An 18,793-nucleotide genomic window follows, 5' to 3' on the forward strand; every position below is an offset into this window, starting at 1 on the left:
TTGCTGTCCACTTTTCTCTAAAAGTTAATCAAACAAAATATAAATAAATAATTTTCAAAAAGATTGGTATAGGTGTAAATTGCATAAATGTTTTATGTTCTTTCTGACAACATACACACATAAAGTTTGTTAAAAGGATTGCAATATTGCACAGACTGCAAGTCACCTTGCAAGTGGCATAAGATGAATCTCATTCATCCTGTTACAATGACTGAAAAATATATTTTGTTCTTATTTTTGCAATTCATAACTTGGTTACTTTTAGAAACATCAGGAAATTAAATACAGTCGTAGCAGAAAAATGTCTTCTTTTTTTTATAAAGATTTGTAAGTAATAAAAAACCAGTGGCAAATATTTTAATATTATTATATTAAATATAGGATTAATAATATTTATAGATTAGGTTAAAAATCGAAAGGGGCAAGTATTCTTACGATTTGTGCGAAAAGTAAAAAAATAAAAATAAAACACATTTACTGGCTTACTGAAAAATCAATTCGAAAATTGGAACTTGTTTTCGTTTTTGACAGTATTTTTCTATGATAGTAGCTAAGTTTTTCGACGCCATTTAAAAATAAAAGTCTTAACAAAAAAATGTTTTATCAAAATTTTTAAAAACTCCATTTTCAATAAAAATTTGGAAATTTTTTCAAAAAATAAATTTAAATTGAAAAAATTCGAATTCTTAGTTCGAAGATAAAAATGTACATTTTAACAATATGCAACTATTTTTTGACAAAGATAACAATAAGAAATCAAAAAAATTATTTTTTTTTTTATATTTATCTCATTATTTTTGAGTAAAGTATAAAAAAAAGTCGATAGCAAGAACTCTGTAAGGTGATTTAAATTATTTTGAGTGTGCTGAATTCAAAACTGTTTACAGATTTATTCCATCGCGTCTATTTTTTTAGCTCTACTCATCACTATTTTCGCTATAGAGTCTCAAAAACTTAATTTGAATGAAATGCTGATTGATGTTTAATCTAAAAAATATATTTTTCTCTAATGTTTTGCTTTTTTTGTGCAAATCAGTAGTCGAAAACTGGAGTTAACTTCATATCTGCTTCAAAAAACCATTAGTTACATTAACCATCACTAAGATTTTGAGATATCATAAATTTAGGTATCTGTTTTTCAAATATCTGTGAGTTTTTTTCTCATAATTTTGATAAACAAAAATAAAAACATAATATTATTTAAGACCCGATTTTTCAATCTTCTAATAAACAGTCAGTTAACTGTCCGATGAATAAAGATATTTAGGCTCATAAACAATCAGATAACAACATTGAATATTTCAATCACCCAGCTTGTTATTCTACAGAATAACAAAAAAAAATGTCAAATTCAAAAATATTCAAAATTAGACGTCATTTTTATTCATAATTGTTTTTGGTTTCTTTCAGCTTTGACAAACTATTTTTGTTGAGATTGATATTCCTTAGAATAATTTTTATTCGTCTCTGAAAGGAGCAGATAGTTTTATTAGAAGGCAGTGTTGCCAGAGCCGGCTATTTATCGCCAAACGGGCTCCTTGAACTTTTAACTCGATCCTTAAAATTTAGATTTTCGATTTATCGGATTTTGGCTCTTTTAATTTCCAACTTGGAGATTTCAGGCTCCTTTAAAATGGAAGCAATTTACAGCAAAAATTCACTAAAAATTTGAATGTGACAACCAATTACACGGTGTAACACTCAAAATATACGCGGGTGGAGACCTATCAGGTTTTGTAGAGCTAGTCGCACTGAATACGAAACGGTATTTGAAAATCCCCTAACACCCCCAAAATTTGGAGTTACGGGCAAAAAACGGTTTTTTGGACCTTCACCCATTGAAAAAATTCTAGCTTCGACATTTTTTTACCCATTTTCGATTTTTTTACAGTTTCTGATAGAAGATAAATATACCTTTTTAACAATGTATAAAACATGTAACTCGGTTAAACCACTTAGAATTTATAAGATGTCAAAGTTCAAAAATTCAATTTTTTTTGTCATTTGCCCAACTTCGGCATCAATTTAAAGTATATGTTTTCAAAACAACATGCTATTTAAAAAATATATTCTAAAACTATATCTATTTCCCAATTGATCGAGGTATTTTTTATGAAAATCACTTCAAAATTGGCTTAGAAAAAAAAATTTTTCGATTTCAACCCAGATACAGAAATTCGAACTTTTAGGTATAGAACAAAAATGTTGTTTCGGCACTTAGTAGGATAAGTTGGGCTCCAGGATTTGATGAAGGGTTTTTGTAGAGGAGCTAAATACAAACAATTTTTTTCTTTAGGAGGGGGGTCTATCTCCCCCCGTTTAGGTGGGAGGGGCATTTTTCTAAAAAAATATTATCAAAATAAAAAAAATTATTAAAAAACAACGGCAACACTTACAGTAATAAATGATACCATTTCCAAAAGGCAAAATTGTGCATTTGATTCTAATTTTTAAATCAATATAATATTACCAATAGTTTTTGAAATAATCGATTTCAAAGTTAAAAATAGGGGAAACAAATTTTTTTAAAACTCATTTTATACTATTTTTGTCCAGACTGTGAATTTTAGTAAAAAAATTACTCACACAGAAAACTGCCCAATTGATTCCTTATCGAACCGTGAAAACTATATGTTTCTATGTCTTCTAGTTTTTGAGAAAATTGAAAAATAAAAACAAATAAAAACAAAAAATATTTTGAAAAAAGAAAAATCTGATAAAATAATTTTTCAATTTTCCCAAAAACTAGAAGACATAGAAACATATAGTTTTCACGGTTCGATAAGGAATCAATTGAGGCAGTTTTCTGTGTGAGTAATTTTTTTACTAAAATTCACAGGGCCGGTTTGTTGACACTCGATTTATCTTTTAATCAAGGATTTTTGTATGGAATAATCCTTGATTAAAAGATAATCGACTGTGAACAAACCGGCACTAAGTGCCGAAACAACATTTTTGTTCTATACCTAAAAGTTCGAATTTCTGTATCTGAGTTGAAATCGAAAAATTTTTTTTTCTAAGCCAATTTTGAAGTGATTTTCATAAAAAATACCTCGATCAATTGGGAAATAGATATAGTTTTAGAATATATTTTTTAAATAGCATGTTGTTTTGAAAACATATACTTTAAATTGATGCCGAAGTTGGGCAAATGACAAAAAAAATTGAATTTTTGAACTTTGACATCTTATAAATTCTAAGTGGTTTAACCGAGTTACATGTTTTATACATTGTTAAAAAGGTATATTTATCTTCTATCAGAAACTGTAAAAAAATCGAAAATGGGTAAAAAAATGTCGAAGCTAGAATTTTTTCAATTGGTGAAGGTCCAAAAAACCGTTTTTTGCCCGTAACTCCAGATTTTGGGGGTGTTAGGGGATTTTCAAATACCGTTTCGTATTCAGTGCGACAAGCTCTACAAAACCTGATAGGTCTCCGCTCGCGTATATTTTAAAACCTCATTTTTGTAACACCGTGTTATTTGCATAAATTTTTTTTGATTTGATTTTCATTTAAAATTTAATTTTACGCCCGTAATAGAGCAAGATACCAGGGCCGCCAGACATTACTTATTTTCTCAAGAAAAAAATGTATGGAATTACGTAGTGCTAGGACATACTATTAGTGAATGGATACTGGCTATCTTGTGCCGACGGCCATTTTACCACTAACAGGTGCTAAAGGTACGAAAAATACGTAGTTAGATTTCTTATTTTCTCAAGGCTGATTTTTATATATGATACTCAGGGAACTAATACATTAATTTTTGTAAGCTGCCAGACCCGTCGGATGGGCCTAACACCTTGCCAGACACGCATAATAGGAATCAGGAAAGTTAGATTTTATTATATGGGGGTCTGGGAAAAAATTTATAAAATATTTTGACTTCAGGACTCGAAAGAGTATCAAGACACGCGTCGAAAACCACATTTCGCACAATCGCATCCAGAGTCATTTGGCCGCCATTTTGTTTTTTTAATAAAAATTGCAATTTTTCACATAACTCACGTATTTTTGAATCTACAGAAAAAAAATGTATTACAAACTTGAAGATAATTTAATTTACTACAATATATGTTAAATTACTTTTTTCGATTATACCTTCGGTTTAAGAGTTAGGGTGGTTTTTTTTTGAAACCATATTTTCGTCATATCTCATTTATTTGAGCTTTTTTGAAAATTAACTTGAAGTAAAAGTTGTAGATCTTTTTATTACCTTCAATTATCACATTAACGGTTTTTCGATTTGACAGTCCGTTTTTGATCTGCAGGAAAAAAACTTCAAAAAGGTTCCAATTTTTTAATATAGGAAAAATGTTCTAGTACAGGGTAATTTGCATTAGATATAACAACAACCTAGGCGTGTAGGTTGCACTCAGACAAGAAAAAATCGTATAACTAACACTGCCAGACCCATTCCGACAGCCATTTTTTTTGCCAGACACCTTAAAGCTTTGAAAAAAATAGTTTAACTTTACTTATTTTCTCAAGCTTCATTTTTATACATGATACTTAGGGAACTAATTCAATAAAATTATTTTGTTAGCTGCCGGACCATCGGATAGGCCTGACACCTTACCAGACACGCACAAATGCTCGCTAGATTTGTTATTAATAAAATCTAATGGGTCTTCCGTAGTATTGAAGTAAAATGTTTACGCTTAATAATACCAATAATTACTACATTATTAAAAATATATACCTACCTTTAAACTCATAACGAATTAGTTCCATGGGTATCATGTATAAAAATGAAGCTTGAGAAAATAAGTAAAGTAAAAAATTTTTTTTTTAAAGCTTTAAGGTGTCTGGCAAAAAAAATGGCTGTCGGAATGGGTCTGGCAGTGTTAGTTATACGATTTTTTCTTGTCTGAGTGCAACCTACACGCCTAGGTTGTTGTTATATCTAATGCAAATTACCCTGTACTAGAACATTTTTCCTATATTAAAAAATTGGAACCTTTTTGAAGTTTTTTTCCTGCAGATCAAAAACGGACTGTCAAATCGAAAAACCGTTAATGTGATAATTGAAGGTAATAAAAAGATCTACAACTTTTACTTCAAGTTAATTTTCAAAAAAGCTCAAATAAATGAGATATGACGAAAATATGGTTTCAAAAAAAAACCACCCTAACTCTTAAACCGAAGGTATAATCGAAAAAAGTAATTTAACATATATTGTAGTAAATTAAATTATCTTCAAGTTTGTAATACATTTTTTTTCTGTAGATTCAAAAATACGTGAGTTATGTGAAAAATTGCAATTTTTATTAAAAAAACAAAATGGCGGCCAAATGACTCTGGATGCGATTGTGCAAAATGTGGTTTTCGACGCGTGTCTTGATACTCTTTCGAGTCCTGAAGTCAAAATATTTTATAAATTTTTTCCCAGACCCCCATATAATAAAATCTAACTTTCCTGATTCCTATTATGCGTGTCTGGCAAGGTGTTAGGCCCATCCGACGGGTCTGGCAGCTTACAAAAATTAATGTATTAGTTCCCTGAGTATCATATATAAAAATCAGCCTTGAGAAAATAAGAAATCTAACTACGTATTTTTCGTACCTTTAGCACCTGTTAGTGGTAAAATGGCCGTCGGCACAAGATAGCCAGTATCCATTCACTAATAGTATGTCCTAGCACTACGTAATTCCATACATTTTTTTCTTGAGAAAATAAGTAATGTCTGGCGGCCCTGGGATCTTGGACTATAAATGAGCATGAAAACCAAAATATATCAACAAAATGAAGAAAATAATTACACTTGAAGTCTGATAAGCAAAAGTTATTTGAAAATTGAAAGAACAACATTTTTTAATTCATGCCACAAAATTTTTTTGCGTTTTTTTGGACCATTTTTGAAAGCGGCTATTTTTGGCTCCAAGATTTTAAAAAATCGGTTCCTTGCCTCGAAAATACTCTGGCAACACTGTTCCTAGGTATAAATTATATCTGACTGTTGAAAAATTGATTTTTTCTCTATCTAGGGAATGAGTACTAACTGATTGTTTATCGGGTGCGAATTTAGCAGGACAAAAATAAAAGGTTTTCACAAAAAAGTGTCTTTATAAGAGTAAAAAAACCTTTTTTTTTGATATTGTCAATACAATATTCGAATTCCTCGTAAAATTCTACATCAATTTCATATATGATTCTCTATAAAATAGTGAGACAGAAAAAAGTTCTAGCGACATGAAAAAGTATACACCAAATTCGCAAAAAAGAGGTGTGCCTACAGAGGGTTAACTTACAGGATATGAAGTAATTTATCTGCGAACAGATTGTTTACTTTATTGTGAATAGGTCTTTTCATTGCCATAAGTTCATTGCCATCCATTTCATTCAAATAAAGCGAAAACTATTGAATTTGTGAGTTCGATAATATAAAAATATGTATACACGTAACCAAAAGGTAATACCTATTTCCATTTCCTACCTATACTGCGACCAGAAGGATTGCCTACTTTGGTTCTCTCATTTCAACTGTTTATTCTTCACTTTCAAACAAATTTCTGACATTACCATTCAAAAGAACAGTCAATTTGATGAGATCCCTTCGTCCTAATCAACGAAACCCCAAACTATAAAAGCAGAAGTTACAACTTTGAATGTAAATTCGAAAATCAAAGCAAGACCTGTTTCCAGGATTTGTTTTTTTTTTTTTTTTTTCTTCAAAAGGAAAGTTGAAACCAAATCATTTGATTACCACTGTAAGCTTCTCTAGAATCGTATTGCACAAAATAGAATACAATTCAACAAAAAGTACTTTATGGCGCTAGCAAAGCTATATAACATTTATAACAACAACAAAAAGGATGCAAGTTTGTTTTAAAGCAATTCTCGATGTGCATCAAAAACGTTTTGCTCTCTGTTGTACTTCACTCAAAAAAATGTGAAAGTTTTCATGCACGTTCCATCTCATTCTTTATGCATCGAGTTTTCTTTTTTTTTTGAACGTGCACTACAAACACACGCAAACACACAGAATAGAAGATTTATACAAACATCCATATCGGGGATAAATATTTCACTCGAACAATGAATCCTGTGATCTCGTGTCATGGCATATTTAAACCAGGAATAAGCGAATGAGCAAAAGGTATTTCCGACAGGAATTCCTTAAGAGTTCCATGGTGCACCTATGTATTTGAAAATGTCACAAAAAAAAAAAACTAAAATTCTAAATGCAAATCATTTATATCATCGAGGTAATCCTTTCTACGTTAATTTTTGAATTGCATGAATATTAACAAGGACTTCGAGAGGAGTAATTGAAAAAAACAAAAATGGCTCCTGTCAACGGAAGGTATATTAAATTAAAGTTCATTTGCTTTTCGCTGATGGCAAATGGCAATATCAACAAAAAAGTTTTTCGTTAATTTCTAATATTTCCTTCCTGTTTCGCAGTTCCTTTTATATCGAGAGTTAATCCTTATTTGATTTTAGCACAAAATTAATTCAATTAAAAGTTTTTTGTATGACTTACCTTCTTGGGAATTTCATATTAGGTTTCTCCTTATTCAACATTGTTCCAGAGGGAGAGAAAAAGTAGGCTGCCGCTGCTGGACTTTCAAGCTTAAGGACATATTTATTTTTTTCTCTGACAAAATTGAATTTTTTGAGAATTTTGCCAAACTTCAATTTTTTGTTTTAATTCCCCCAACAACGATTCCGCTGACTTTTAAGTGAGACATTTTAAGCCCGAATGGTCGATGGATTAAATTATAATTGATGAATCTTTCCCAAAGGAATTTTTTTTGTTCTATTTTGCGGGGATTTTTTTGTCTGTCGAAACTAATAAAGTGATTTTGAAGCAATTTCACAATAATTTTTTTTTATTTTGAAAAATATTTCACAGAGTGTTTTTTTTTATTATTTTTTTTTTTCTATGAAAAGGTCGAAAGTATAGATTCATCAAAATATTTGACAAGATACAAACCACTTTTGCCCCCACATACACGAGTAGCAGTGCTATACCCTACAAAAACACACTCACACTCATAAAAATTGATGATGGGCCATTGATAGCAAAAGAGCGTGAATTGAATTGAATTTCTTTATTGAGTCTTTTAGGTTACAGTTGCTGTCTTAGTCTAAAAATAACAATTCTTTACTACTTTACTTAAGTTAAACTGGCGGCTATAATGTATTGCCTGCTCTTTCAGTTGCTTTGTAATGAAAATGAATACAATGTTTGCCTCATGGCGGTCAGTAAAATGTTTTTCTTTTTTTTTTCTACTCTTGCTCATGACAGAGAGTTTTGTTTACGTTAACTGTGTGACGTTTTGTCACCCTCTTATAAACTAGGATACATATATACAATAAAAAAACTACAGATACCTTACAAACTAACCCTACGATAGAATGCCTTGAACATTTGTTAGGTTTGTGAGATACGAATATACATAGTATGTACGGAATACAAATATACATTTTCTTTTTTTTTTTTTTGTTAGAGCGAGAGCTCAGTCAGATTCTTGTGAATACATTGTATGTTAGGTTAACATTTTCGTTTATAAGAGCGAGTACGCCCTTAGATTCATTATTTATTTGTTTTTTTTTTTTTTTTTTTTTTTTTTTTTTTTTTTTCCCTTTTTAGTGAATATTATTAACATGGAGGAAAAAGGCATTTATCGGGGAACACATTTACACCTCGATTGCTGTGCACGAGACGAGACAAACATAGATACACAGAGGGTGTTACAAATGAAAAAAAAAGAAACTTCATTAATGAAGACAATGAATGACAGATAACATTGATTATTACAATTATTTGTTTTATAAAATATTTTTACTTTTGATTTGTTGTTCATTTAATTGTCTTTTACATTGGTGATTTTGTAATTATTTATTTTATAATAATACCTGTTATATATTGTTTGATAAATACTTGAATTGTATTTTATTTCAATTAGAAGATAACTAAATGATACTTATTCTAGTATTTTTAAGTAAGTACTGTCGGCCAATCTTTAGAGAATTTTGGTAACTTATTTTTAATAATTTTATAGGTAGAAAAGGGGTTCCCCCAACGTACACTGTAGTGAATCGCGGGACGCAAGTGGCGAATGGATAATTATCCGCGATTTTGATTTGGGATGGCCCTGTTATAGAACTCTAAAGGTTCTAACACTGGAGCGTCAAGATCCACTGAGAGTATTCCGAGTGGTGACAGATAACCAACGCCGTCCCAAGAGGACCCAGTCTGGGATGCTAAGGAATGTATTATTAAGTCGTTTTCGGATTGTTCAAAGTTTGAAATTGTTTTTTTCATGAGAAGCGAGACGTATCTCATCAGCGGGACAGTATTTGTGTCGCTGTAAATAAAGTTATTTGAGAATCTTTTGGTCCGGGTCTCAAAGTTTTTACCAGCACAGAGCCTAAGAAGTTTTCTTTCAAGGATTTCCATATTTTGGGCTACCGAGGGAGAGATGGTAAACCATATTGGAAACCCGTATGTCATTACTGGTCTAACTAATGTTTTATAAAACAGTAGTTTGGATTTTTTGTTTAAGGCTCTGTGCCTGAAAAAGGGCATCAGCATGTTAGAGACTTTTCTGGTCTTTTCAATGGTGAGTTTAGCATGATAATTAAATTTAAATAGATTGTTGAAGTTGATTCCTAAATATTTCAACTTGTTTTGAACTTGGATTGGGCAACCGTTGACGTTTAGTGTGAGATGTTTGCTTTCCCTTACTACTCCAATTGGACCTTTACCACTCGCGTTTCTGATGCAAATCAGTTCTGATTTTGGGACATTCAGCTTGATACCCCAGGTGTTGTAATAGTCGTTTATAACCCCGATGTGTTTTTCGAGGTGGTGTAGAGCTACTAGTGGATATTCGTGGTTGGAGTACGCGATGGTGTCGTCGGCGTAAAGGAGACCGGTTGAGACCAAATTATTTTCTGACCATGTATGGGGGAAGTCGTGCACAAAGATGTTGTATAGGTGTGGGCCCAATATTGACCCTTGCGGGACGCCACTGTCGCAGCTTCGGGGGTTCGACTTTGTCCCTTGAATTTGTACGAAGAAAGTTCTATTAGATAGAAAGCTGTGCAGAATATTGTAGATGTAACTAGGAAGATTAATTGATACGAGTTTAGAGATAAGCCCCACCCTCCATACGCTATCGAAGGCTTTTTCAACATCGAGAGAGCAGGCGACTGTGCATCTTTTTTCTCTCAGATTTAAGATGATATCGTTTTGAAATTTGGTTAGCGCATGGAGGGTGGAGTGTCCTCTGCGGAACCCGAATTGGAAGTCGGGTATCGGGTCTATGGGGTTGTCTAGCGGGCAATTCATTTTGTTCAGGATTATTCTTTCGAGTATTTTCCCGGTGTTGGAAAGTAGGGAAATCGGTCTATAATTGTTAATGTCAAAATTGTTTTGTTTTTTAACTATAGGCAGGATCCTAGCTGTTTTCCAGAGGCTGGGGAAGTAGGCATTGTTAATGCAATTATTGTATAGAATTGTTAGGAAGTTAACCGCTTGATTTGAAATTTTTTTCAGAAAGTAATTAGAAATGTTGTCCGGCCCGGACGATTTTTTTGGTCTTAGAAGCTTAAGCAGGTTCTTCACAGAATCAGGGTCAGTAAAAATATGGGGTGCAATAGGGTTCAGTGCAGAGTTTTCGGAATTGAATAGGAAAATGTGTTCCGGTGTGTTTAGAGCCACTGAGTTAGCGGACTCTTGGGCTCTTTGCGTGGTGTTTATGTTGAATAGCGGCACTCTTTCTTTGTACACGTCTGTAAAGTGTTTTTCGAAAGATTCAACGATTTTTGCTTCGCTGGTGAAGGTCTCATTATTAACGACCACTTTATTGCAATGAAATTTTTTCTTTTTGCCCAAGATCCCGAACGCCTCTTTAAAGGCCCATGGGCCAGGCTTAATTTTGGAAAGTCTGTCACTTAGTTCCTTGTTTAACCAGATGTTTACTTTTTGCTTAATAATGTTGTTTAATAAGGCGATCTGGGATGATAACTCTCTATATGCTGGACTGATTCTGTTAAGGGATCTGTGGAATATATTTTTTAAACGCCTTTGCCACTGGTGTTTGACTTTATAGAGGTTTTCGATTTCAGGGGGTAAGTTCTTGTACTTGTTGAATGAGATGGAAGAGCTTGTGGAGTTTCTTTCTAGGGTGGTAATGAGTGTTTGATTAAAATGTGATATGTATTTATCAATGTCGGTATTGGGTAGGCAGGAGGTCGCTGGGGGAAAAAGTTGAAGGAGGTTGCTATCTAATTGGTTTCTGAAGGACTGCCAGTTGGTATTTTTAAATGATCTGAGTGAGTGCTCCTCACGCAGGCAGATGTTTGCTTCTCCAATACTTATGCACAGAAGTAGGGGGCAGTGCTCTGTAAAGGTGGGAAGGGTTTTCAATGAGAAGTTTTTATTGAAGTGGTTAATTAGATGACTGGATATGAGAAAGTGGTCCAAAAAAGATGGTCCTCTGGGAAAGGTGGGTGTATCCGATGTGAAGTTGGCTAGGGATGGATTGAAGTTTTGTAACCATGATTCAAGCGTCTTACCGTTTAGGTTATGGGTGTGGTCCCCCCAATTGGTACTCCTAGCATTGAGGTCACCACCTATAATTGAACCATCAAATCTGTTGGAGAGGGCTTCAATAGCGTTGAGTTCTGAGGTAAATTGTGCAGGGGGGGTGTTCGAGGGGAAGTATACCGACCCTAGTAGAAGTGTTTTGGGTGAATTATCAATTTTCAGTTTGATGGTGACGAAAAGCGAAGGAAAATTTGTTGAGTGATAGTCCACCAGCTCGTATTCAATGTTATTTTTGATGAGCAGGGCTACCCCCTGGTGGTTGTCATTTCTTAAAGTGTGATAGTTTTGTATTTGTATTCTGTGTCTATTCGAGAAATGAGTTTCTTGAATAAACGCAAAAGAACAATTGCTAGCTTGGAGAATTTTTTGAAGTTCTATTCTCCGCGCTTGTGAAACTAAGGACGTAATGTTGAATTGTAGAATTTTTAACCACATCATTTGGAGCAGAAAAGGAGTTGGTTGACCAGGTCGAGGTACGCTATTCTTTTTTCCGCGAGGGAGCTGAAATTGTTTAGGTTAGACATGAACTTTTCAATATTCGAAATAAGTGTGTTCATGCCAATGCCAAAAAGGTCATTTGACAGTGACATGAATTGATCAATAGTGGATTGTCCTGTTTTTTTATTGGAGTAGTTCGGGAACATGGGTTCCACTCGGGGGGTGTTATTTTGGGTTGCTTTGAAATGGCTGGCATAAGAAATACCCGGTGCCACAGGGGCACCCCTGGAGATCGCGAGGGAGAGGCCTCTTGCGTCAGCTTTTTTAGCACTTGCTTCTTGCAGAAGGCGTTTTCTTCTGGAGTCATATTTTTTGTAGGACTCGCATCCTCTAAAGTTAGCTGGGTGGTCTGAGCCGCAGTTGACGCAAGTGGCCTTGCTCTCCCCCTTGTTCTCCACAGTGCAGGCGCCGGGCTGGTGGTTATTGGTGCATTTTACGCACCTGTATTGGTTTGCACAATTCTTTGCGAGATGGCCGAACTGTTGGCAGCGCCTGCACTGTAGGGCGCCCGTGTTTCCCTTTGGCTTCTCCCAGTGAACCCTGGTATTAAACAAATATTTGATTTTGAGGAGTTCCCCCATGCTGGTGCCTGGTGTTAACCGGACCAAAAAGAGATTATAGTTTATTTTCTTTTGCCTAGACCGAAGTGTTTCAAATATAGAAACCTTTTCCGCGAAAGGGACTCTCATTTTGAGCTCGTCCAAGATCTCGGATTCCAAATAATCTGAGGTGAGGCCCCTTAGGACCACGTTGGTGGTTCTGTCTTCCTTCAAAGTGAAGGAGTGTGCTTGGGCACTCTCTGTCTTTCTCATTAGATCCATAAGCTCCCTATGGACTTTTGCGTTATCGACGTACAGCCTACTGCTGTTCCCGCGATTCACTATCCTATACGCGAAGTTTACCGACTTTTCTCGGAAATCAAATAATAATTTTCTAGTGTCTACATTTTTCATTATAATTGGCGGACAGTACTTACTTGTATGTGGTATATCGCTAGGGATGCTTTCCTTTCCTAAGGTGTTGATTGGAGTATTGTTGGTACCGTCTTTGGTGCTTCCATCGGTGTTATTATTTTGTCCTGGGACATCTTCCTCCACGTTGCTGACTGCTGATTGTGATAATTGTCTCGTGATGTTGTGGTTGTGCGAGTTCTTTTTTAGCGTGTGGATTGTTATGTCCAGCAGGGGGGCGAATTGGTTTTGTGATGGAGCGCCAGTGTCCATGCCTTGGCGGGGTGATGGTGTTGCTGCCTTGTGCCTTTTATCCGGCATCTTCCATTCCTTTGTCAGGAGGTCGTCATCGATTTCGATTTGAAGGGCTCGGGTTGTGGCGCCATTGTTGGAGGTACCAGGATTTCCATCGTTTTGTTGCGAAGGTTGCTTTGGCGGGCGGCTGAGTACAACGAGTTGCTGCGCCACTTCCATCTCGATGGATTTGTTGATGGTGATTTTGGGCTGTTTTCGTTTTCTAATGTTAGAAGAGGTTTTGTTCATCTCTCCGGCTTGTGCCGTGTGGCATTTTTTGAACAATTAAATCAATTAAGATAGCAGGCAATTTAGATTGCTTTTGTTTTAAATATTTGATTATTTAAGTTTTTTGAGGGGTTTTTGTTTGGTTTTAAATGATTTTTATTTAGTTTTTCACAATAAAATTGCTGTGTTAAACACGTGTCTCAAAAAGCCGCCAAAAATCCAACTTCGCACGACGACGTGCAACCTTCTTTTTGCAAAAGAGCGTGCTAAAAAATATTTTATGATGGAAAACTTTTTATGACCCAGTTTTATGATATTTTTTTGTTTTGGTTTTTTTTTTGTTTGTTGAGTATATAGAAAGAGATGAAATGGATATTCCTTATTGAAAATAATACGATGATTTGAAATCTATAATAATTTTTGATGGACGACAGATGTAAACTGTGTTTTCTACATAAATTATGAAATTTTTGGAACATTTTTGGAGAATGCTATTGATTGGAGTTAATGAAGCGTATTTTTTTACAGGCAAATGCTCATTATTTTAAATTTGTCCTTATGTTGAATATTTGCCTTTAAACATAGTAACCAGGCAACCCTTGTGGAAATGAAAACAAGAAATATTTTTTTTTTTATTTTTGACGAATTTCAAGTTTTTATGAAAATTATTTTTTAGTCAAATTTCATTTTCAATTCACCCTAGAAATGAGTTAACATTTACCCTGCATTAAATTTGAATCGTTTATTTCAGAAACAGCATAAGTCCATGAGCACTAACTTTTCAGGAGCAACAAAAAACTGTTTTTTATGTTAAAACTCCACAACACTTCAAATTTAGAGTATGCCGAGTTATAATCTAGATAAGGACAAATTTAAAAACCTTTAAAATATAAACCTTTTTTCAAGTCTTAGCGTGTTTTTAAGCCTTTAAAGTCGCTGGACTTATGTCGTTTCTGCTCAAAACGACTTTTTGTTGGTAAAACTTTTGTTTTCATCTAGCTATAGCTTTGAACCCTGCTTCTGATTTTAATGAATAAAATAGCAGTATAGATAGATTAAATCTTTACCTCTTCATTGATGTATAATTTTAAAGCTTGCGTGTCATGATGGCTGGCAGGGGCGGATCCAGGATTTTTTTCTGGGGGGGGCACAAGGGACGGATTGGCAAAAAAAAACAGCAATAACAGTTAGAAATAAAGTGAAGTACCATACGACTGACTAACAAGCAGAAAATTTTAACGACCCACAGTGGTCTAAAACCTGGCCAAAAATATTTAGGCACATTTCCCACATCAAATAGGTACCAAATGACCAAAAAGTTATTCGGAAGGAAAAATTTTCATTTTCTTGTTACAGTAAAAGCCACTTAAGTGCTAACCCTCTTACTCCTGGATTAGCCGGAAGAAAAAAAATATAAAAAATCAGAAAATGCACGTACAATTCTGTGCTATATTAAAGTTAGTAATCTATTCTTTGTTTAATTTTTTGACTTAAGTTGTTTCACCAAATAGATTTTGAGAAATTAAGTTTTAAAGATGAAATTTTGAAAAAAAAAATGTTTACGTTTTTTAATTGATTTTGTATAAAATTTTGCAATATTATGGACATAATTATACCATTAGTTAATGACCTAGTAGTTTTTAGTCAAATACTAAAGACTTCATTCTAATAAATATTAAAGTTCCTTAGAATAACAAAAAAACTGAATCCTACTTTTTTGCCGGGAAACCCAGTTTTTTTTTTTTTTTATTTGCATTAACCTTTTGTAACCCAAGGTCGTAAATTTAAAAATTAATAAGTCAATCGATTGGCCTTTATCTTTAATAAAACACGTATTTTTTAAAAATTCAATAAAGTCATTATTTACTTAGTTATTTCGATATTTTGGGAGTAAAAAAAAGTTTAAATAATTTATTTTTATATAAAAATTCAAAAATTCAAGCAAAAAACTATCTAATATTAATTTTTAGGCACTTTCCTAAAATCCAAAAATAAAACCCCGTGGGGTTTACTAACAAAAACTATTTTTTTTCTGAATTTCGTAGTTTTTATACAAATTTGCTTATTTTCAAAAAAAGCCCAACTTTCAACATTAACTGTCAATTAAAAACTATTGGTGCTATTTATTAGAAATTTGAAGTACTATTTCGATAAAGCAATACTTAAAGATTATAATATTAGAAGCTTCAAAAGAAAAAAAAATAGTTTGTAGAGCTTTTTTGCAATCTTTTTCGGTTTGTTACAGAAATGTCACATGGGGCTACAAGGGGTTAAATTGTTTTATACCTCAAGAATATTGTGTTCAAATAGTAGGTCTCTTGGAGCCAAATTGACCAAGTTATAAGTATTTTAATACTACCCTTAGGAACGTTTTAGTCTTTTAGTCCAGAGTTCAAAACTTTAAATCGTTATCCCCACAACTAATGTTTTCAACGCCGGTGCTCCTCATAACTTCAAAACTACTGCACCGATTCTTTTGAAATTTGGAACACTATTTTTTTTACATATTTTTAGAGGTATCCCTGGAGAAATTTTCTCAATAAAATAATATTTATAAAAATCTATAAGGAAGGGTCGCTTTTGAGGAGTTTTTTTTCAAGGGGTCTTTATTTTCGGGGTGCAAACTTGGGCAAACTTCTGAAATGCAAGTTTGTTCTACATATATTGCAGTTCTATAATGTATAGTTTATGCAATTTTGTGACGTGTTCCGCTATTTTAAAAACACTAATGTTGAAAAAAAACAACGAAAAAAGTGCAAATTTTTTAACCCCTCTGTATGAAAAAATAGAGTTGCATATAGGTACAATTATTTTTTTTATATCATTCAATGTCATTCGATGTCCATATCAAAATTTTGAAAATTCACTTTTTTTTAAATCGAAAAATCGTTTATTTATTTGTGAGGTGGAGCTTTTCATGGGAAAGGGATGAAACAATCAACAAAATTCGCATTTTCAGCCAGAAATAGACAAGAATTTTACTCAAGTTCTTTCTGTTATTATTCATATATTTTTAAAACTCTTATAGTTTGATTTCCTTTAAGTATGAACTTTAAGTTCTGGGGGGGGCACGTGCCCCCGTGCCCCCCCCTAAATCCGCCTATGATGGCTGGCAAAATAATTAAAAACTGGTAAAATGTCATATATTCAAGAGTAAAACACGCTGCCACCGCCTGGAAATCTGGCTATAACTTTTGAACCCTGAGTTCAATTTTAATGAATTAAATAGATATAGATAGAGTAATTCCTTGCCAAAATAACTTAAAACTGGTAAAAAGTCAAGTATTTAGCAGTCAAAAATGTTGTCACCGGGTGAAATATTTCCATAATATTTTGAACCCTTTTCTTTCAGTTTTCGTATTTGGGGGGGTCTGGTCTGACATACTTAATTTTTTTCCAGAAGATGAATAACTATACATAAATGAGAAATCCCAAAAAAAAAATTTTGGGAAAAATGGACTTATGCTGTTTCTGAAATAAACGATTCATTTAAAGTCGCTATTTATAAAAGAAATTTTAAAATTTCTATGCGATTTGATAGTAAACAAATCTTTTTTAGATCAAATTTCTGTTTTGTATTTATTTGAATATTAGGTATATTTATTAAATATTGAATGATTCACTTTTTGCACGAAAAAAAAACAACTATTACCTATTTATTTTCCAATATCAAATTTTAACCTACTTTGGGTTAAATTTTTCAGGAGGGCAAATAAAATTTTTCTCTCATGATAGCTTTTTTTGACGTAAAACACACATTTTTATTTTTGGAGTACCAATCAGGATTTGGGCTTAAAATATTCACATTTGTTTGTTTTGGGGCGTACCCAACGGTTCGGTTGAAGAGTAAATAAATTGAACCTAAGAAACAAAAATTAAACAGAAAATGAAGTGAGAATTTTCTTACTTTATTCGTGAACAAAAAAAAAATTGACTGTAAAGATTATTTCAAAGGCATTCGACACAGTTTATCTATCACTATCTTAAAGTCGGTAAGAGTGTTGAAAAAAAAATGTTATTGCGTCGATCTTAAAATCTATACTCAAAGAGGATATAGCGTTTATGCTGAGTAAAGGCTTGACCACATCGCACAGTGGGACGACCCATAGCAATAAATAAAAAAATCGAATATTATTGCGGTACTTTTGAGTGATTGGTATGTCATCCCAAATATATTTAGGTTCTAACTGCATCAAAATTATTTGCGTTGTCCAATTAGTGCAAAAGTTATAGAGTGCTAAACATTGTCTAGTTTAATTTTTTTTTGGTGGTAAAAAATCAGGTTGTAATTTGTCTTACTCCCAAAATTTTTATTTTATTTATTGAGTTTTGTTTTTATTAGTAAATTTCCAAGTGTTGGTAGAAAAAAAAATTTTGACTTTGAGTAAGATTTTCTTTTTTACACCTAAAAGGCTCTCTGGGGGTTTTTATGGTTTTATACTCAGGAAAGTGTCCTCTAAAGGAATCAAGAAAAAAATCTTGCCACAATTTGCCCCAAGTAATTATAATCGCGTTTTTTAGGTTCGACCCCCTATATCAAAAATGACAAAAATTTAAAAACTTGGCTGGATAGTGCGAAAACAGACGTTTTTCTGTTTGAAAATTCAACAACTTCTTGGCTTAGAGGAGTCAACAGGAGATGTAGAAGCTCAAATACAGGAAGTAACTAAATTTTATTACCTCAAAGTAAAGTAGAAGATGGAGCAGTCTTCTAGAAGACTCAATCGGTTCATGAGCGCTAAGGAATAAAGCCTGAATTCTAATCTGAATATAACTAAAGCTATACATGATTGCGTAAGTGATAACATCAATTTAAAACAAAAAAAAATGCTCTTTACACCAATATTATTTATAACATTTTACCATTTTAATCAAAAATGATGGGATCAAATTCTATAAAAACGCAAAAATTCTTAGCAGTTGTCAAATCTCCCGTCAAAAAGTTCACATATATCAAATTATGATCGAGATATATACCAATATTCATCAAAAAATTATATAGATATTAGTTTTCCCCTAGAATTTAACCCGGACGACTTAAGTTCTTCTTCTTCCTTTTTTTCTCGGCGCTGTTATGATCTCGATGTCGAGGGGATCATAACCTTCCCACGTTACTGCTTCACACTAGTGATCCGCCTGTGGGGTTCGCCGGGTTGACCTCAGAAATCGGCGGCAAGCCTCCCGGTTTTGTATTGTTCCGTTTCTGAGGCCAACTGAATGCTGGTGTTTTTGCATTTGCTTGTACCAGGAGTTTTTAGG

Source organism: Episyrphus balteatus, chromosome 2, assembly GCF_945859705.1.
Source record: "Episyrphus balteatus chromosome 2, idEpiBalt1.1, whole genome shotgun sequence".
NCBI lineage: Eukaryota > Metazoa > Arthropoda > Insecta > Diptera > Syrphidae > Episyrphus > Episyrphus balteatus.